The following is a 22,790-nucleotide window of genomic DNA, read 5'->3' as shown; positions in this document are numbered from 1 at the left end:
ATGTAACACTTAAAATTATTGTTTGATTCTTTGTTTGCTGTAGCACTTTTGGTTTATTAAAATTTGTTCTGATGTTATGAGGTGACTATATGCAGTATTCAATTCTTAAATACTTTGATTGTGAATCGGAGCAGTATCAGTGAACTATAGAGCTCAACCTCTTTTTTATAATATTTGTTATATTTAATTGTATTAAAATAAAAATGATACATTTAAATAACAGAAAAGATGAAAAATCCAACCCATATGATAAAGATATATCTCCAAAGTTAGAGTATATTTAAATAAAGTATGAGGTAGCAAGAATTTGTGAATTCTTTATCAAAGAAAACATTGTACAACTACTAAAAGAAAATTACAGTTGGAGGGCCCAAATAAAAACTTTAGTGGATTAGTTCTAAGATTCTTTTAATCAAAATACTATGAACCTATCCATTTAACTATTTTCAATTGTCTAAAAAGTCACTTCAGGTTAAATTCAATTTTCTAGGATTTAAATATGTCCATAAGGAAAATATTTTCTACACGTTAAGTTTGAGTCAAACTAAAAGACTTATTACATCAATCATTTCCAATGAAAAGTTAATTTATAAGAATGTATCATTAAAATCTGGACTGTTTATCTAAATGCTTCTCTGGGTTAACAAAAAGAGTATATAAAATTAATCTTTTTTATTTTTGTAAATTAAGATAAAAGATGAATCAAGAGTTTCTAGCTTGAGTTGGGCAAAGTCGGAGAAGAGAGAAAGCAGATTATGTGGCAATTGCTTCTCTGAAACCCGTAGTTTTAGAACCACTAAAGGACATTCTTTATTAAAATTAATTTAATAAACTTTAATATGAAATCAATTTTTAAATATAAATTATATTGTAATTTAAATATGTTAATTTTTATCACATTTAATTTAAATTTATTTTATTAATTTTGTTAGTTTTATTACATTTAATTTAAATTTATTTTAGATGTAGCACTTAAAATTTAATTAGTATTGTTTTTAATTTAATAAAATTAATTTATATTAAATTATAACAATTTATATTTAAAAATTTATTAAATTTGATTTAAATTAATTTAATAAAATGTAAATAAATTAATTAATTTAAATAAAATTTAACATAAATCAGATTATTTAATATTCATTACATAATTTAATATAAATTTTCATAAAATCAATTTCAATGAGTGTTCTTAGTGGTTTTGGAAGCCGCAGGTGTCAGAAAGATATTTGCTGTATGGCCTGCTTTTTTCTCTTCTCCAATTTCACCTAGCGTGGGTTGGAAACTTTTGATTTGTCTTTTTTCTTAATTTATAAAAATCAAAAATAGAAGACAAAATACGTGTAGCTATAAATATATTTAAGCTTTTCTTTCTTTTTTCTTTCTCTTTTTTTAAAATTTTCTCTCAGTTTCAACGTTTTCTTTCTTTACACATGATAATCAAAATACATAATTTAGAAAAGAAGGAAAGAGCACTAAAAGTTGCAAGAGAAAACCATCAGGTCTCGTTTAAGAGCAAGCCACTAAGGCTCACTTCTGGCTTCTGAACTCAGATCCTAAAGAAGAGCAAGGCCCAGAATGAGATATTCAAAGAAAGCTCTTAAAGAAAAATTTTGTCAGTCAAGATTTCTAAATCCAGCAAATCTCTTTCAAAGTTTATGTTGAAAGAAAAGCTTTTCATGACAGGGATAAGCTAAAGGAATTTTTGATAACCAAAGTAGCAGTATAAAGATACTCAAAGATAAACTGCACAAAGATGTACCCAAAAATAATTCCCAAAGCTCTTAAATAGATGATGACCATGAGAAGAGCAACCAAGTAAATGAAAATTAAGACAGAATTAAATGTAGTAAATAAACCAAAATATCATAAAACTACAAACACATATCTATAATAACCCTGAATGCATCTGGTCTCAACTCCCCAGGTAAAAGCCACAGATTAATGGATTGGATCAAAAAACAAGATCCAACTAAATGTTGTTTGCAACAAACCCTATCACCAGCAGATAGGTCATCCAAATATAAAACTAATAAGGATTTTTCTGACTTTAATACTATAAATCAAATGTACCTAATGGACATCTACAGAATTTTTCACCCCCAAACAGCTGAATTTACCTTCTTCTCAGAAGCTCATGGAATCTTTTCCATTATTGACCATATTTTAAAATGAGTATATCTTGCAAGAGGATATTCGTTGTGCTCTGCATATAAAATGTGTTCATGAATTTGATGTGCTTTGACAGGAATACCTGTGTTTTTTCCAATAGTAAACAAGTATAAAAATAAATCAAAGTGTTGCTACAACCATAGTTCCTAGAACCCATTATTTAAAATCCATTTTTATTAAAATGAAACCCTATATTTTCAGAAACATGGGTTAATTATAAACCCAAAGTTTTCTTGCTATATTTCATGGTGTCACCTATAAAACATTTTTAATTTGTTACATTTATGTTTCTCTCAATAATGCTAATAAAGATACATTATATTTTTTCCTTAGAAATCAAATCATATACTTTCAAAGGCTTTTGATGACTATTATTGTGAGACCCAAAAAGTAAAAGTTTATACCTTTCAAATGTCATTTTCTAATTATAGTGAGCAAATCAGAAAGTGATTTCTCTGTATAGTACTGGTAGAATCTCTATGAGGGCTTTCAGTAGTACTTCCTTCCCCATCTATTTTTGAAATATAATCTTCTGAAACACAATGTGGGACTAAAACTTAAATGTTCTTGTGTATAGCCATGACAGTGACTGGTACAGAGTTAACACAGAATCAATTCTTAGAGAAGCATGGAAGTAAATACATGGAAAAGGTGACTAATTTATATTAAGCACTATTGATCCATTCCCTCTTTTAAACAAAATATTCTGGGATTATGAATAAGTGCAGTTCAATGCAACTTAGGTAACAAAAATTGGCCTTTCTTTAGCCACTAGACCAGAAGTTTTGACTTTGGAAGATCTCAGTAGAATATTAAGACCTATTTTCAGTTTTTAGAAATCATTAGATTATTTAATTGGCATTCAGTAATATAGTTTTTCAGTGCACAGACTGAATTACTTCCACATCCTTTGTGGTGGTGTAAGAAGCATGGCCCTCTCTTTGAAAGCATGCTTCACTCTTCCTTTTGGTCAGTAACTCGGAAACAGTCTGTCTCAGCAGGTCTGTGTTACAGAATTGTTTTATATAATGGTTACATGTACATGTATCTTTGGGAATCTTTATTGACCCAGAAAGGCATTGCCTTTCTGACTTTTTTCCTGCCATATCTCCTAATGATATACATCTGTAGAGCCAACTTTGACCAAGATGATCTAGGGGTTTGCCTATGTGGTAACCTTGGCAATGTCTCTATTATTTTTATCACTTAACCCTGTTAGACAATATTTCCTGTTAGAGAAATCTCAGAAATTGAAGTTCATTTTGAATCTTTAAGGTTTTCAGGAGTACCCACTAAGACTGCAAGATCCCCTGGGCAGTGTAATACCCAGTGGTGTGCAGATAAACTAGCTCCTCACAGGCCAGTAGGGAGTGTTAACAATGCCAATTTCCTGGGTATAAGCATTTCTTCCAAGGTTGATTACTAGCTACCAAAAGTTGAAAGTTTGCTTGTAAAATTCCTAAATATTGAGCAGTTATCTCTCACAAGTGGTACAGTTTGGCTCCAGCAAGCCACTGGCTTAATTAAGTCTGTATCAACCAACTGCCTGAGGAGAATAATGACAGTTAACAAAGAGTGAGGATTTTGAGAAACAAGACAATGGAATGTGAATAGGAAGAGAGAGGTGAAAGAAAGAAAAGGGAAGGGAGTACTGAGAACATAGACTAGATGATGTCATGCTGTCTCTGGGAAATGTAGTTACCTAGAGTTGTACCAGTTGTAGGTGTGCAGGGTCCTTCTTGAACTGGTAGCTTGGTTTGAGCAAAGAATTGGAGAGCAGTCTTTCTTCAAATGAGATGATGCTACTGGGTTCATGTGTAGGGGCCTCCATTCTTATGTCCATTGTATTTCAGAAAAAAAATAAAACCTGCCACTTGATATTGCATTCTTACAGAAGTAATGCTTCCATTGATAACAAGATGATTTGAAATTGTCAAATACAACTAAAAGTAAATCTGTAACCACCTCCTTAAGAAAAGCAAATCAGCAAGTTTACGATTTTAGGGAAACTGTATTTTGATTAACCTTTTGGGAAATACAAGGAGACTGACATCCCTATAAACTATGAAATTGTGTTATTGACTTTTAATCTAAGGTTAAAAATAGAAATATCAACTTTCTTTCACTCTCTAGGAAAGGCCTAACCTTGAGAAATTTCTGTTCAAATCATCAGCAGGAATATTTTAGCCCTCTTCTCTCATGACAAGCTTTAAGATCATTATTCTGAATGTTACCATATCCCCAGTGCATATTGTTGAGCAATATAATAAATAAATAAAAAGGCAATCTTAGAAAAACTTATTAAGGCAATTTTCCTTATATAAGGAAAGTAAATTAACTCAGGAATATAAATTGAGGTGTCAAATGCCATCAATAGGTTCATATTTAATGGCTCTACAATTTTTACAATGCTGAACTTATTTGGTGCATTTATATGTATAGTCAACACATCACAATGACTATAGAAATAAACTTTCTTATTATGTTTAGAAACATAATTATGACTTTTATTCATAAGCACTATAGCATATTGTTTAAGAGCATGAAATTCGGAGTGGTCATACCAGGTTTCAAATCCCTTTTAAACAATGTATAGGATCTTTGACAAATGAATTATTCTTTCAAAACCTCATTTTATAATCATAATATAAAGTTTATATAAGAAAAAATATATGATAAATGCCTGGCACAGAGTGAGTCCTCAGTAAACAATAAAAAATAGAAACATAGGATTTAGGAAATATTGGGCTATAGAATACTTTAATGCTTATATGGAAACAAAGCAAATTAAAATGAAACAGTATTACCTAAATACCCAACATTAAATCATGGCCCAATGAGTTACATAATTCATCATCTATCCTAGTGTTATAATGAAAGCTTTGTTTATAATCCTGTTTGGAGAAAGTTTTCTAAAGGCCGAAAAAGGAATTGAAAAAATGGCCTTTGCCTAAACTTGACAACTTGAAGGAAAGCAGGAAATCAATGATGGGACAATTGTCAGCAGAGGATTATAGTATTTAGCCTATTGTAAAGACAAATTAGAAGAAGACTAAAAAACACACAGCAGAATATACATCATTGAGCCTAAGACCTGAGAACAGTAAAGAGCAAGTCAAAATTGGTGCTGTGTTTCTTTGCTTTTATTGTTTAGTTTTTTTGCCTTCATTAGCTTTAGGACTTGAAGGCACTGGGTAGCCCTGGAAATTGTTGTGTGTGTGTGGCACAAGAATTTGGAAGATTAGTCAAAAGTCTGTATAGAGGCTGCCTGGGAATCTTGGCTTTCTCCTCTACCTTGTGCTCCTTGACAGCAGGCTCTCCCCTACCATGCAAAAGGCAGGAGCTATAATGGAGACTCCTACAGCTTAGGATAGTGCAGGAGTGAGACCATACAAGGAAGACATAAAGTTAATGTCTACCCCTTTCCTTACTTGGAATCGAGATAGCTGGCATCTCTCTCTCTGTGTGTGTGTGTGTATACACATATAACATATACACTTCTTGGCAGGAAATTAGCAAAATTCTTTTTGAACAGTGATGTGCCCAAGACAAGAATATGTGTTTTTTTTTTAAGGGAGAAGAAATGTGAAATGAATTGCAATGGAATTAAAATTATAGTAGTGTGGAGATCATAGAAAGCAGCTCAGTGTGGTTAGATACAATAGGAGGGCTGTATAGAAAAGCTAGAGAAAAGGAGGGAGATTAATCTATCATCAAGGTCATGAGATTTTTCCTGCAGGCAATGGAAAATTAAGCAACCCTTTAATTACCTTTTATCACTGTTAGGGAATAATTTTCATTTATCTTTCTAGCTGTGTCCACAGAGAGCATACAACAAACTAAATAATTAGCAAGAGAAAATGCATTCATTAAATGGCAATATGTACAGGTTGCTGGATATTCTAGGAAGAGTTCCCATCAATTCTTTTGAAAAACATAGTTTAAATATGATGTAAATACATTCTTAGAGATTATATCATCTGGCAAGTTTCAGATACACAGGGCAAAATCTTTAGAAAGATGGAGCAGAAAGTAACCATTTTTTAAATTTCCTTTTTTTCTATTTTGATTTAGGTAGAATATCTTCTTATTTTCTTTTATTTTCCTGTTGTATGCAAAGTATGTTCACACCAATTCACATCTTCATATGTGTACTTTGGGTAACGATGCCATCAAGTTATTTCCCTAAAACTTTACAAAGACTTGCCTGTTTACCAGCCCTACCCTCGAGCAAAAAAGCCACTTTTTTTAACAAGTAATTTTTAAATATTAATAGGTAACTTCTTACACAGTGGATAGAATCAAACAAACAGAAAAAAAAGAACTTTGAAATATAGGGGTGGTACAGATAGTAGATAAACATTTCACAAAAGAACAATTGATATTCTCAGAGAGGTAAGAAAATATATTACAATCAAAAACTGAAAACGGATAATATTTTAACATAGGAAATCCTAAAAAGGAAGATCTCTAGAAAATTAAAAAGTGATAGAAGTTTAAGAAAAGTGTATATAATGTATTGGATATTAGAGAACACTTCCAAAACCCAAAGAAAGTTAAAATAGAAAAAAAAAGAAGATGGAAAGTTTTATCTAATATGAACTCTAGGAAGAAAACAAGAGGGCAGAAAAGCACACAAAAAGTAATTTAAGAAAATTTCATGGAACAACAGGTATTAGTGTAAAAATGTGAAAATATACCACCTGAAATTTTAGAGCCTCATAGATAATGAAGCAATGATGAAATCTTCAAAGTTGTAGACAGTGGAAAACAGGTCATATAATATATGGTAGAAAATTCCATACTGTCATATCTCAAATCCTAATGGGAGTAAGATGGGAGTACTGGGGTTGTAGCTCAGTGGTAGATCACTTGCCTTGCATGCATGAGGTACTGGGTTCAAATCTCAGCACCACATAAAGATAAATAAATATATTGTGTTCATGTACAACCAAAAATACATTTAAAAAAAGAAAGTCCTAATGGCACTGGCCTTCTTGGCAGCATTAGAAACCAAAGGGAAAGTCATTTCCAACCTAGAGTTTATATCTAGCTGCACTGTTAGTCATATGTGCAGGTAGGAAATATTGTAAAAACACTGTCCAATGTGCAAGTCTAAAAAGAAAAAAAGAAAACTTACATTCTTTCTCAGAAAGCAACTCATCCTACAATAAGAGGATGTAGCCAACAAAGAGGAAGACTTGGGTACAAAGAGTGGTTTAACCATGAAAGAGGCAAATGTAATTAATTCCCAGTAAGATAGGGAAAGAGTGTCCTAGCTGTGCAGGGGGCCTGGAAACAACCCCTCTAAAATGAAAAGGGAAGACACATGGTCTAGAAGAGGAGATATCTTATTTTTTCCTGGTATGGGGACTGAATCCAGGGGTTCCATATCACTGAGTTACATCTCCAGCCAGCCTATTCACTCATTAATTCATCCATTCATTCTTTTTGAGACAGAGTCTTGCCAAGTTGCTTAGGGCCTTACTAGGTTTCTGAGACTTTCCTCAAATTTGCCATCCTCCCCCCTCAGCCTCCCAAGTCCCTGGCATTATAGGAGTGTGACATGGTGCCCAGTTGGATGTCTTTCTTAACAATAGAAAGGAACTAGTACTGTGATCAACTAGTGACATGAGAAGAGCTCACAAGTTTGGTGAAGAATTGTGGAACAATTAGAGAGAGATACATAAAATAGAGTTATGAATTAAGAGTCCTTAAATAGTACATTGATTAGTGGGGAAAATGAAAAAGTAAAGTATGTAGTAGTAATATATATATATAAAATAGTATATTAATTATATAGTAATGTGTATTATTTTAATGGAAATATATATCAGTATATAATTACACATTTCTTTACACACTGAAGCATACTATCATACCTATGTAGTAACAAGTTAAATAATTAATCTTTGTTGTTTATGATACCACTCTATTAGGAAGATGAGAGGAAGAAAAATGGTATGTATTTGAGGTGAAAAAGGTAAAATAATCCTTACCTTTCATAGTAGGAAGTCAACAGATTATGTCTGAAAAGTAAAGATAACATAAACCAGGTGTGGTGGTGCATACCTATCCCTTCAGGAGGACAAGGCAGAAAGGTTGAAGTTCAGGGTCACCCAAAGCAACCTTATCTCAAAATAAAATAAATAAAAGAGATGGGGATATAGCTCACTATTAGAATACCCCTAGGTTCAATCCCCAGTACTTTAAGCTAACAACAACAATAATAATAGTAATAATAATAATAAATAAATAAAATATGATTCCAAAATATAGGAGTATATAGCAGAAGTCATAGTAATCAGAGCTTTAGCAGTTGCCTTTAGGGGCTAGGAAAAGATGATGGGACCCACAGGTATGTAGCTTCTCCTCAAGGATGGAGTTGAATCACAGAAGTTAAATGACTTTATTTAGTTTTTGTTTTTATGTAATATTCTTTGTGGAAAAGTTGTCTGCTATGTCACACTTGTGTGTGCTGCCAGGGATCAAACCTAGGGGCATTGCACATACTGGGTAAGTGCTCTATCACTGAGCCATGTTCCCAGCCCTGGTGTTCTGTTTTTAAGGGTATCTTTCTTAACTGCACCCACCTTCTTTTATGTTTCTGCCCAGAGAGGTAGGAAAAGAACTCCCCTTTCTGTGCTCTGTTGATATCAAGGTTGTGATAAGTAACATTGTTACTGATAAGATTTCCAGAAATTGTTTCAAACCTTGCTCCTTCCCACTGATCTCTACCCTCAGTTTAAGGAATATGAATTTAAAAATAATACTAAAGTTTGGTCTTTTGTTCATACATATGCAAAATTGAAATTTTAATAAAAGTTTCACACAGTGATTAAAGAGACATATCTTAGTCCATTTGTGCTCTTTTAACAGAATACCATAGACTGGATAATTTGTCAAGAACAGAAACACATTATAGAGGTACACAGAGTTCCAGAATGCTCTATTGTTCAAACTTGTGTATTTTGGAGGAAAACCTACAGTGACCTAAGATAATATGGCCAAAAAACTTTACCAAGAAACTTCTAGAACTGGTAAATGAATTCAGCAATGTAGCAGGAAATAAAATCAACACCCATAATTCAGAGATATTTCTGTATATCAGTGACAAATCCTCTGAAAAGGAAATGAGGAAAACTACCCCATTTACAATATCCTCAAAAAATAAATAAATAAAATACTTGGGAATTAACTTAACAAAAAAGGTGAAAGATCTTTACAATGAAATCTATAGAATCCTAAAGAGAGAAATAGAAGAAGACATTAGAAGACGGAAAGATATACCTTGCATGGGTGGTCACAGTGCTGATGATTTCTGTGAAAATCCACTGGTCCCTGGAGATAAGATCTGGGAACTGACCCCACCTAACAGTGAAAATGTTGAGCCAAGATGGTGGCTGTCTGCTTTCAGCGCTGAGGTGTCTTGTGAGGTGGGAGGGCCAGGTGATGGTATTGTGCTGTGTGTAGGTAGCAGCTGAGTGACCTGCATGGGAGAGGATCGATGTCTTGGCGATCTGCAGATGTGTTGATAGGTGATTCTGCTAATGTGCTCACTGAGTCTTGCATGGACTGGAGATTCTAAAGTTAGCTGTTTTTCCTCCAGGGAGGAGAGTCAGAAATAAGTCCAGTCTGGGTTTACTATGGTCTCTTGGCTGCAGCTATTTGGAGGAAAGTTTCAGCACCTTTAGGAAAGCCAAGCTTTGCAATTGACTTGTGAGCAGAGCACTGGCTCAGCCAGCAAGGCACAGTAAAGGCAGTGGGCAGAGGTCCAGCAGCCCATGGGCTGAAGGGCTAGTGGTGCTGGTGGGCTAGGGATGAGCTGGTGGGAAATGGCAGGGAGGGAAGGGGCTCAGGAGGAAGCTCCACCCTGACTCTGGTCTTGCTGCCCATGGATGTCTTGCATTTGGTCTTTACCCCGTCATTCCCCTAGGTCCCTAGCTGGCCAGCAAGCCCCATCACACCCAATGGATAGAAGCAGGGAGTGTCTGTTAGACACAGGCCTGAGCATCACTCACACTGGTGCTTGGGCTTTAAAGTGTATGAGGAGAAGGCCCTGGCAATTTTTTCTTTCCATTCATCCCTACTATTTTTCTCCCCCAAGTAAGTCTCAGAAGCTCCCTTCTTCCAAGCCTTGCTTCAGTAACCTGGGCTTCACGACCACCAGGAAGCCTAAGAACTCCTAGGCCCAAGTGAGACAGGAGCCACTACAATGAAGACTGAGAAAGATGCTTGGCCTGTCTCCACCCCAGGCTCTAGAGGTGCACACCATGCAAATAAAGACCAGTGTTTCAAGGCACCCTCAGGTCTTCCTTTCTGACTCCCTTGTACTTTAACTGCCACCAAGGGCTTTGAATCCCGTCCAAGCTTTCTGCACTTCAGGTGGAATCCCCTGTTTCATTTGCCAGCAGCTTCATCTGCTAAAAGAACCTACTTTTGGGACTGCCAAGAAGCAGCAGACACAACTTGGCTTTGCCAAAACAGCATGTGGTTTTGTTCTCCCATTCTTCCTCACCCCATTTCCTTGACTTGCCAACAGGATAAAGCAGGAGGAAGCAGAAGAAAGTGGGCAGAAGTGTGGGGGTGGGGGAAGATAGGGTGCAGAACAAACAAGTTCTCCAGTAAGTTATTTACATTGCATGTGGACCCCACGACAGTCTGGAGGCTCCACTGCCAATCCAAACAATATTCTGCCCTGCATTTTCCTCTCCTTTGAAGTTGGGGAATGATGGGAGATAGGTGGAATGGAGAGACAGTCATCTTAATTGGCTACTTCCTAACCAAGTTTAGGATCAAGAACAAGGACTACAGTAACAGCATAAAGTAAGACAAAACAAACAAGTTTTGTCTCCCCTAGCTGCACCCCTTGGAAAGGAGGGGGCACCTGCATGGTGTGTGTGCAGTTTGCATTAACAACAGCATCAGCCAGGGTGCCTGCACATTCTCGCTAGAATGTAGGTACACACAAGCTTGCAGATCCTGGTGAGGGGAGTGGTAGCCAGAGACATCCAGAACTCAGAGCTTCCAAGAAAGCACTACACATGCTGGTGCCAGAAGCTCTGCAACTGCTGCTTTGCCCAGACTCCAGCACAGAGCCACCCGCAGTCAGCCAGAGCCCCGCCAAGGCTATTTATGTGGCACACCAGTGGGCTATGGCTTCCTCCACCCCCTATCCTGGTGCGCATCCATCTCCCAGGAGTAGCTGTGGGACTCGCGCGTGGGCATGTTGTTTGGGATCCTCTGCCTGGGAACCGGGTGCCACCTTCTGGGATGCTGCCAGCCTTGTCCTTGGTCGTGGTAAGTTTTCTTGCCCCCACTCTGGGGCATTGCATCTCCTGCACCCCACTCTGTCCCAGCCACCTTCAGGACACAGGTGAGTGAGCACCTGCAATGCGACATCTGAAAGCTGAGCACAACCAGGCTCTCTCTCAACCAGTCAGCAAGGCCATTTTACTTGATTTTATTGTGTACCTTTGAGTAAGGAGGATTTTCAACTGTATTTACCTAGGGTGGCTCTTTAGGTAGTTTTTTTGGTGGTTTTTTTTCCATTTATGGATTCTGGTATTTCTTTTTTTATATTTTTTGAAGAGCAAAACCAACCTCATAGAGTCTTTCTGGGGTAATGTTTCTGTTCTTAAGTTTGATGTATATTTTGTAGATTACACAGAGTTAGCTGGAGGAGATAGGGGAGATCCATAAAAAGACTAAGACTGAGAGTCCAGTTATTTTTCATGATGTTCTTTCTTCCTTGCTATGGGCAAAACCACAACCCCAGCCAGGCAGTTAACTGTGGGACACCCACACACATTCTCTCTCCCTCTCTCCCTTTTTTTTCTTCAAAACACATCTCTCTCTCTCTCTCTCTTTTTGACAGGAAGTCTAATGTAGGAATAATGTAATATATTTTGTTTTGAGAGCTGTAAATCAAACATCATCATTTCTTTTTTCACTTGTATTTTTAATCATTTATGTTGCCACATTAAATATCTTGAATAAGCAATTTGTGATTTTTGATTCTAAACTAACCCATAATATCCAGCCTGTATTTCTCCCCTTTGAATTCATTTTGAATTTTCATTGACTAAATAAAATGTGCTTAAAGATGTGAATGTCATTATCATTTTAAGGCTCAGAGGACATGCTTCTATTTTATAATTTTGCTCTTACTTGTGAAATAATAATATTTTCTGAAATATATGCATTTTTAATTTCTGAGTCTTTAAAGTTTTGGTTCATTGGCTAAAGTGGTTGCCACTCTGTTGAATGAAAATTATTTTATGCTGTTTCACATGGTACTTTATCAATGTCATAGTCTGAAGGCTTTCAAAAGAGAAGGATTTTTTCTATAAAGCATTTATGAAAAATACAGTCTACTCTCTTTTAGAGTTAGGACAATAAGAAATGAAGTATATATGAGTTGGGGCTTGACTGTCTGAGGAAATACAGACAAGGCTGTGGTTTCATTCCATTAATTGCAATATTTGTATGATATAAATAACAAAAAGTCCAAGAAGACCAAATTTCCTCAGGTATGAGGGCTGCTAACCTATGTTTGGCTATTGAACTATTAAGGTTTTCCTCAGAGTCAAATATGTTAATGGAAGATGAGGAAATACAACTAGAGGTGAAAATACTGTTTGATGGCAAAGGAGATTCAAATTTAAGAAGGATTTAATTGAAAAACTATTAATATATACATTTTGTAGACTTCTTTTCCATAAAGAACTACACATATCCTTGTCTTAATCACATTTTCCAACAACAAAACTTAATCACTTTGTTAGTTCTTAAATTTCAGTGTGCAATAGTCAAAGTGAATTTAGTATATTTTTTTCTTTTTTGGTACCAGGGATTGAATCCAGGGGTGCTTAACCACTGAGCAATATCCACAGCCCTTTTTATTTATTTATTTATTTTGTTTCAAGACAGGGTCCTGTTAAGTTGCTGACAGCCTTGGTAATTTGCTGAAGCTGGCTTCGAACATCCTCCTGCCTCAGCCTCCCTAGCTGCTGGGAGAACAGGTATGTACCACCACATCCAGAAATTTAGTGTGCACTTTGATGCAGCAGTTCCACTCTCCCATGAATAATATCTAAGTAAATTATGACAAACCAAGGTAAACATAGTATTGGTTGAAGAAATTATGTGTTATTACTAGAAAATAAAAGCATTTATTCAAATAAAGAGTACTAATATGTTTTAATTTGGTAATTTTATAAAATGTTACAGATGATGCTATTGAGAAAATATCTTGAATAAAATTTAAATATGTGAAAAATTCACTCTGTTAATTTTGCTATTTTTAAGACTAATTTGGGAAAACACAAAATACTGATTCTCATGTCTTCCCCTGTGTCTCTACAGGTAATAGAAATATTTGATTTCATGCATAGGAACCAAACTATGTAAAGTAGAGATTACAATTAGATTCTTTAGAATAAAACAAAGAAAGAGAGATTGAAAATAATAAAATTATTATTTATGACTAATAAATAGCAAAACCCAGAGTAAGTGAATTATTATTCTCTCTATCCAGTGTACTTCTGATATACCATACTGCCCCTGGTGAAATGGGCATCTGACTCTTCCGAATGCCTCTTAGATATTAACTACCTGGAGTGTAAAGACAATGACTTCCTTCTCTTTTGCAGTTCTTTGCAGTGTTGGCCCACAGGTAGAAGCCAAACAGTGGTATTAGTTAATGGAGATGTGGAGTTGATAGTGTGGAAAGAGGCTTGGCATCAGATCAATGGAGAATGAATCCTGAGTAAGTCACATTTTGGCTGCATGACCTAGGGTGCCTTATTTAATCTCTTAACCTACTTTTCTCATCAGTAAAATATAGATGAAAATATCTGCATCATAGTAGTTTTTATGATTTAAAAAATATGGGCTGTGTTTGTGACTCATTGGTAGAGTACTTGCCTAGCATGTGTGAGGCACTGGTTTGGTCCTCAGTACTACATATAAGTAAATGAATAAAATAAAGGTTCATCAAAAACAATAACAACAAAAAAGAATATTTGTAATCATTCCACATAGTACCTGCTAGCAAGTAGATGCTCACAATTCAGTTTAACTATGGATCTTATGGCTTTCTTTTTCCAGATTAACCCCCTTTTTCCTGTGGAGATGTTTTTATTTGTGTGATGGCTTAGTCTTATATATGTTTTTCATCTTAAAAATTAGACTGCCTTGGTTGGTACTCTAGGATGGAGCAACCCATTTTTATAAGAGCATCTTCATATCTGACCTTGCAAATTCCAAGAAGCTAGAAGAAAGGGAAATAAGCAATTCACCTGAAGCACATACATCATATTCCCCATTTCTTGCTCCCTTTGGTCAGGCAGGTAAGTTACAAAAAACTGAACCAGGAACATTCTTAGGAGGAAAGTGTGACTTTGTGAATATGCCCAGAAGTCAAATGTTGTCTCTGCCTGAACCAGTAGATCCTTGGAAACTTGAAACATGAAACTTAATTTTTAATTTTGTTTGTGGTATTTACAAGTGAAGGTACAAGGGGTTTTTTCATGAAGTTATGAAGCTATTAGATGTGGCAAAACTAGATATTGCCCCGCTTTATTTTAAGATTTTTGTCTTAGCTTTGCAGCATTTTCTTTTATTTTTTATCAAAAGTTGTAAACCTCAATTTGCTTAATATGATGTTTTTAGATTAATAACCCAGTCATTACAATAAAATCATATTTCCTGGAGCAATATGTTTTATTAAAATTTTCATATAATAAATATAAGAGTCCTCCTTCCTGAACATCATTTTGACTCCTGTTAGTACCTTTCCTGCCTTCCATTAATGGCTTTGGATGGAATGATTTCACATCTTTTAAGTACATATCTTTGGTAATTTATATCAAGGCTCTCTTCTGAGGACCTCTACAGAAACCTGTAAAAAACTAAGGTGGGAATTTTATTCTTAACTTGGGTATGTTTTAAATATAGGAAGCCAATTTTTCTGGTTCTGAAGTAAAGTAATTTTCTTCTTTTTTTTAATATAAATAAGACTAATTAATTTGTAGTTTCTACTGAAATTGCATTCTTCTCCCTTCTGTCTAAATGGCCCAGACCATTTTATTCTATGGTGTGAGCTCCTCACAGAGCTCCCCTGTTGTCATTAATACACTATTCTATCTGTTATGATCACCACTTTACACATTCACACTAGGAAAGTTAGGTTGAAAAGTTAGAATCTTTCTTACAGCATTCAGACAGTAACGAAGCACTAAGGAAGAACATTTTAAAGACATTTTTACACTCATGTCTTTCCTCTTCTTCAGTGCTAGAAAAATATATGGGATAATTTAGTCAAAGAAGTCCAATTCCATTTCCCATTTGTCTGGAAATAATTATTTACTGAGGAGATAATGTGCTCTGTGGAAGAAAGGTTTGGCAAGTAATATATATTCTTTAGGTCACTGCTGTTGGGAGCATATGTTAGTGATCCTATCATAAAAAGCTTATTTTTAAAAAGTGGTTACTGTGTGAGCATAGTAACTCTTCTTTTATGATATTGTTATATGGTATTGTGTCATGGGGAGGGCTTCATTTTGTCTGGGAGGAATGAATGAGTTTAACCAATACATCAATTCTGTAATGAACTTTTCTTCAAAGTCTGATCTAGCCCTACAAATATCTGTTCATTAACTGTAGAAGCTTATGATTCCATCATACTTACTTAGAGGTAATCTTCAGTAAAAATTCTTAAGTAGATAATAAAAATGGGTGTTAAGTAATTTAAATATGAATTTAGAAACTAGAGAAAGATAAAACTAAAACCAAACCACTTAAACATAGTCACATCACCTGTCAATAATGTCAGTGTATTTTGCTGCCTTTAAGTTATTTCCATAGACTTGCCATACTTTTTACATGACTAAAAAGGAAAAGTTAGGTATGAACCTGGTTGAATGTTTAATAAAAACTTAGCACTGTCATGCTGATCTTGATGACATAGCCTCTATTTTTGTTTGTTTCCTTCAGACATGGTCCCATTCAAATAAGTTGACTTGAAAAGTGTTAATTACCATCTAGAGATGAACTTCTGTTCAAAAGCAAGCCACATGTCTAGCACAAAGTGTGTTGAATTCCTGAATGTGTAAAAATATGTTTATTCCTTTTTTCCAGTTCAAGAACATTTCCCCCCAAGAGCAGCCAGTGTTTTAGCTTTTTTCCTTTTCTTAAGACCTTTTTTTCTTGCAAGATACTGTGATTTCTTTAAAATTCAAGAAACTATTTTTGTATCTAGCTTAATATTCAACCTAAATTATTGTTCTTACCCACTGTTAAACCAAATTAGTTTGTAAAGGATGGATTTTAAATAAGTATGTTTAGGACTCTATAAAAAATGAAGAATATTGAAGTGCATTTTCAAATGTTAGAACATAAAATTAATTTAACCTTTTGTACAGAATTTCTTTAGAAATTGAGGTTTTATGTTAAAGTTTTCTTTTCTAGAGTTTCTTAGTAGACCAATGTTATTTGAAAATTAATTTTCTCATAAATGTGTAGGTTAGTTAAAAATATTTTACATATTGCTTCTTTTCATCTGTTAAATCTATATTACATAGAATGATGAACTGTAGCTAACAATATTGGTCTGCCTTATCCTCAGAGAAAAGATAGGCCTGTACATGTAACATGTGATACTCACAATTTAGAATTTAATAAACTGCAAGAGAATACCACAAGTTTTGATATTTTACTTGTTTGCCTTTTTTTATTTTTTAATTTGAGGAAATAAGCACTCTGTATTTCTCACCCTAAATGCCAACTGTGCCCTAGTGGGATGGACACCAAGTATTTGTCACATTTTTTGTTTCCTTCAGGGAAAGCAGGACATCACAAAAAATAGTGAATGTTTTGCTGTATAATGGCATTTTAAAATATTAATTAATTTAAGCACATTTATTGTTTTTATAAATCAATATTTTTTATTACAAGATCATGTCTTTTGTGCATATACACATTCTTAATGTCATGCATTCTGTCTCATCTTTATAATTTTCCCAATAGTATAAATAACAAGATTACCTTAGTTTTCTAAAATATAATTAGACATTAAATTAGAATGTAGCATGTTGAAATAATAAAGGAAGTTGTTTTTAAAATTTGTTTCTTGTTCTAATTTGTTACATATGACAACAGAATGCATTGCAATTCATATTACACATATAGAGCACAATTTTTCATATCTCTGGTTGTATATAAAGTTGTATATACAATTTTTCATATTTCTGGTTTTGACCATTCATGTCTTTACATATACTTAGGGTAATGATGTCCATCTCATTCCACCATATTTTCTACCTCTATGCCCGTTCCCCTTCCCTCCACCCAAAAAGGAAGTTTTGAAAGTTTATCTCTTTACAGTATTGAGACCGTTTGGAAGAGTTTATATTGATTTTATTATAAAGTAAGTAGATGAGTCATCTAAAACTTGTAACTTTATGAAATTCAGAACTATTCATCACTGTGGAATTAGAAATGCTGCTTTCTTTATATATTGACTTTTAATCGCAATTGTTAGCCATGCCTTCATTCTCATTTTAGCTCTTTTGTTACCACATTTTTTTAGCAAAAGAGATAAAATGTTGTGTTTTAACAATAATATGTAGATATTTTTATTTTCTGTTAACTGATAAATATGTCAGAATATTTTTGGGTTTAGTTTCCTTTGAATGGAAAACTTAAGATAAAGATCATTTATTTTCATGAGAGCTATAAGGATTTGAGCATTTACTGTAGCATATGGTACATTTTCTGTTCTATTTTGTATACCAGCCCATTAAGATGAAAAACTGAAATAAGTAACCTAAAAATAACTCTGCTATTGGCCTAATTTTTGTTTATTTGTTTTATGGTCAATTGATTTTATTGTCCTAATTTAACAACAACAAAAAATCATCTTCTGTGCATGAGTGAAGTTCTACATTTGACTACCCTGATGGAAAAGCTCTGAAGCATTTTGCCACCTATTCACAGAGCAGCATCTTGTTTGGCATCAGCATAATTGTTCAGAGGGCTACTCTGACTTTTTTATAGTAAAAGGTGCTAGCCTTGGTCATAGCTCTAAACTCCTTAGTCCAAAGTGACCCACCTGATGATCACAGTTTGACCACACCTCTAGTTGCATAGGCACACACATTTTTCCAAATCACATTCATTTTCACAACAACTTACAAACTTGAACTGGAATTGATGTTTTTAAAAAATGATGGAAGAAAAGGTATATACTAAAACTAATCACAAGAGGTATAGTCAATGCCTTTAACAGTTCAATTATTATTATTTTACCTATTCAACTGCTCCATAAATTATCAGAGTATTTTATAAATAGTAGCACCTTGTAAAGTGGAATAAAGTTAGGCATTTCTTTCCTCCTTACCTTTTCTTTGGTGATGTTTGCTGTTTTGTTCATACTGTTGACTGGTGTCCAGATTGTTAATATATGTATACTTTTGGGCATCTTCTTGTCTTGCTGATGGAAATAGTATAAAAACCAGAAGATGGTATACAAATGGTATAGAAACCAGAAAATAGTGGTTCTTTTTCTAACTCTTAAGAAATTTGAACATTTTGTTTGATAATACATTCAGAGTTGATTAGAAGTGCAAAGTGCCTCAGAAGCATGACTGTGTGACAACAATGGCAGAATTATACATTTCTTCCTGGTGGGGGAACTACTTGGCCCTGGTATATTTAAAGGCTTTTGCACTTACATTCAAAGGAATTTTTATTCCTTCCTGAAGAGCTTTAAGAATTTAGTAGTGAGCAGTGAGCATTTGCTGTGGCATATGTTGCATTTTAAATTTCAAAATACTTTTGAGTCCACTGATATGTTGGACTAGTATGAGCTTAGAACACCCATAAAAATACTTTAGCTCTTTTTAAAATTTTATACATTCTAATTTTTATACATGATGGCAGAATGCCATTCATTTCATATTACACATATAGAGCAGAATTTTTCAAGACACTGATTGTACACTACTTTAGCTCTTAAAAAGATAAGTTATGGAGTCAGTAGAAAAGATAATTTGTTAAAGAATACCAGCACTCAAGTGTTAGAAGGATTTTAAGAGGATTTTAAGTAACAGCCCTAGTAGGGAGCTGCCATGGTAGATTGCTACATTAATGGCCTGCAAGGAATCACATCTTCCCAGATACACTTTTCTGTAGATCCCATTCCATTTGACTGGTTTTAATCAGTGGGACATAAAGGATTGTGAAGCTGGGCTCCTTAGACTGCTTCTGTTACTATATGAAGAAGCCAGGTCTAGAAGTCTGGATGATAAAAGCCCACAGGGAGTGATTTAACCCTACAGGCATATGGTGCATTTTAAATATCAAAATACATTGCCCCCAGCTAACCTACCAGGTAAATGCAGCTACATGAGTGAGCTTCTGCCACATCAGCAGAAGCATCATACAGTTGACTCAGTGGATAGTGAAAATAATCAATTGGTTTAAAGTCACTAGATTTTGTTTTAAGTAATGAAGCAATGACTACAGGAAGTTAATTTTTCTGTCTTTTCTCTATGTCTCTTTTATAGCAGTCACTTTGGTAATGTTCCTACAATACCTACTCTCACAAAACGCTGTATCTGCAGAAGATTAAGCAATAATTGTTCATAATTTCCATTGTATAAAATGGGATTTCTGTCTTTTGATTTATTAGTATGAGGGAGGAGTCTCAAAATGAATGAAGCTTTTGTAATGTTCCATGTTCATATCTAAACAGCATGATTTGGTTAGATGCTTATGAGGACTCTCCATATATCTATGAGGATGACTATATGGTCATGGGAGCAGCTCACCTTTACATAGGACTGAGATTTGAGATTTTCAGACTGTCCTCAGGGTCATACAGTGTTGTGAAAAGAAGAGATGTTTATTTGAGAATAAGACAATGTGAAGTTCTCAGGTAGACTAGTGTTAACTTCTCCAAAGCAGAATTTGTGACAGAGTCCTCAAAAGAAGGACAGGAACCATAAGGAGCAATGATAGATATATTGATCTCTGTAAGACTTTTATGGACTTATGTCCAGTTATACTTTGTGACTCATGTCCAAAATCTGACACTGATGGGAGCGGATATTTTTGCCCACTCTAACAAAGGTATCTTTTGTATTAAGTGGAAACACAAAGCTGAGGAACACAGATTGGAATTATCAAATGCTGTAGCACTAATTGATCTAGGAAGTCAGGCTTCTTGGTACCTAGCAACACTGGATTAGAAATGTGCTCCCTAAACTTTTAGTAGCTTATACCTGCTGTCCCTAGGATGGCTTCCACATGGCTTGAGGGCATAAGTGGTCATTGTCAGGAGAAGCAAACAAGGAGGCTCCAGAACTCATGCCCCACTGATCCAAACAAGGAGAAATACCTCAGCTCCCATTGGCAATCTCTGGAAATTTTTTAACTTAGACAAGAGGCATTCATTTGGTGGAAGTTGAAGTGCTTTAGGGTTAATCTGGATTTAGCCACTCTCATTTTTACTAGTTGACACCTTTGCTTTCCCAGCCTAATGTGGACTTGGAGATCATGAGTTAGACATGTACGTTCTGGGTTAATTCCACTTCTATTGTCTTCAGAAAGAACTATGAGAACAAAAATAAACAGTACAAAAATATTCTGATAGAACTTGAGAGTCCTAAGTTTATTGTGTTACTTGGGGTTATCAATTGATCCTTCATCAGAGATTGAATTGTGAATGTTGTAAGAATTATGCAGCAATGGGAAATGACTCCTGGAAGACCCAGAACTGTCATATTAGGAGATAAAATAATTTCTACTCTACTTTGTAGGTAATTATTAAAAAGCCAGATGTGAAATAGAGTGATATGACCTTTAGGTGAAGCATGTGAAAAGTACTATTAAGTTTCAACAAAGAAACAATTTCTAAAATTCTAAATATAGTCTCTATTTTCTTAGAAGTTAGTGACATTTGATAAAGATTTTTTATATATTTTTAAAGCTGTGACAATTAAAATTCCTACAAGATTGGTTTTTGTTTTTGTTAAATCATTTTACCAAACAGAAAAGAATTGGAAAATTTCAAGTCTATTCTAGATAATCACAAATGAGAGATGAAGGTAGCCGTGATACATCAAGGTCAATTTAATTCACATTGTTTTATTCCACAAAGGATTTAGGAAAACTACACAAAGAAATCACTCCAGTGAAATAATGATGATGTAGAAAAGAAAAATCAAATAGACGGAAAAACTGATTCACTGGAAGGTCAAATTGAGGGAAAAATATGTATCAAAATGAATGATGCAGTGACCTACATAGTTAAACTCCTAATTTGTCTTAGAGATTCCTAGCAGATAAAAGAGATTGTAATTTGTTTTAGAGTGTTCATTTGGAATAAAAGGGAGAATGGCTTTCTTTAGGAAAGGGATTGTTATTTTTGGACTAAGTTCTAAAGGCAGTGTCTCATATTGGCAGATATCCCATACCTGAGAATAATGAGCACTACTGCCCCCTAGTATCCTCAACCATGTTCCAACAACAGATTTTCTGAAGGGTCTTTTTCTGTAAAGCCCCAAAATATAAAATATACCTTCAAATCACATGTCTGTGAGCTCAATTTGAGAGGAACTAAGACATTTAGTATTCTAATTACTGTATATTGCAAGGCAAAAAAAAAAAAAAAAAAAACCAAAACACCTTTGCCACTGAATAAGCCATATTCAGGACCTAGGTTGCTACCTGATAGATACTGCTTAAGAGCTCCGAACTACAGACTGAAGTCCTTAATTGAAAAGGGGCCTAACCATGGAAGACTAGTTCCATGGTTAAGTGTCGGTACTGTTGGTACCAGACCTACTAATACTCCTACCATATATGAGAAAACAGAGGTACAAAAGAATTTGCCCAAGGATACCCAGCTTATAGATGATTAAGCCTGGATTCAATCTGAAGCAGCAGCACCATAAACAGTGTCTGTCTCAAATAAAGTTGCAACTCCAGTGTTAGCCACAAGCCAAAGACCAACTCCAGTGTTAGCCACAGGCCAAAGATTTACAGTGCAGATTCCACCTTCTCGTTCCACTACTGCCAAGCAAGTTCCTTCAACAACTGTAGTTCAAAATGTTCCGATTAATCCTTCAATGACTGAGCCCAAAAATATTCTTGTTACCACCAACATGCTTTCATTACAGAACACAGGCAATGAATCAAACCCACTGAAGAGAAAACATTAAATAATGATGACAATGATACTATGTAAGGGGGATACTCTAGTCTACATTCATTTAAAAAGTGTGTAGTTGGTTTAGAGCTGATATACTGTGTTAGAACATTCTAGATCTTAACTTTTTTAGTAGAAAAATGTAGCTGCAATACTTATTGTTGCTTGTACTCTTATTTTTTCACATTAGTTCAAACTGGTAGATTTTTTGAAATAAGAGCACAAATGTTTTTCAATTAGGCTTCAAGTACAAAAGTTAAGTATTTGTTTCTTAAGAGTTTCATTAATGTTTAGTCCTACCACAGTAACTCTATTTTTGAAACAGTTTTCAGCCATCAATTACTGACAGTAGCACTTACATTTCAGTTTCTACAGCCCAATCTGTGGACTAATCTTTAATTTCTAA

The 22,790-nt window shown here is 34.6% G+C and overlaps 1 pseudogene; it reads left to right on the top strand.

Annotated features, from left to right (window-relative positions):
- The first annotated feature begins 11,213 nt into the window (after nt 1–11,213).
- On the top strand, nt 11,214–22,423 carry LOC113178019 (transcription initiation factor TFIID subunit 9B-like; annotated as a pseudogene).
- Nucleotides 22,424–22,790: the final 367 nt, after the last annotated feature.

This window comes from Urocitellus parryii, chromosome 2 (assembly GCF_045843805.1).
Source record: "Urocitellus parryii isolate mUroPar1 chromosome 2, mUroPar1.hap1, whole genome shotgun sequence".
Lineage (NCBI taxonomy): Eukaryota > Metazoa > Chordata > Mammalia > Rodentia > Sciuridae > Urocitellus > Urocitellus parryii.
This window is presented reverse-complemented; position numbering and strand designations above follow the sequence as displayed.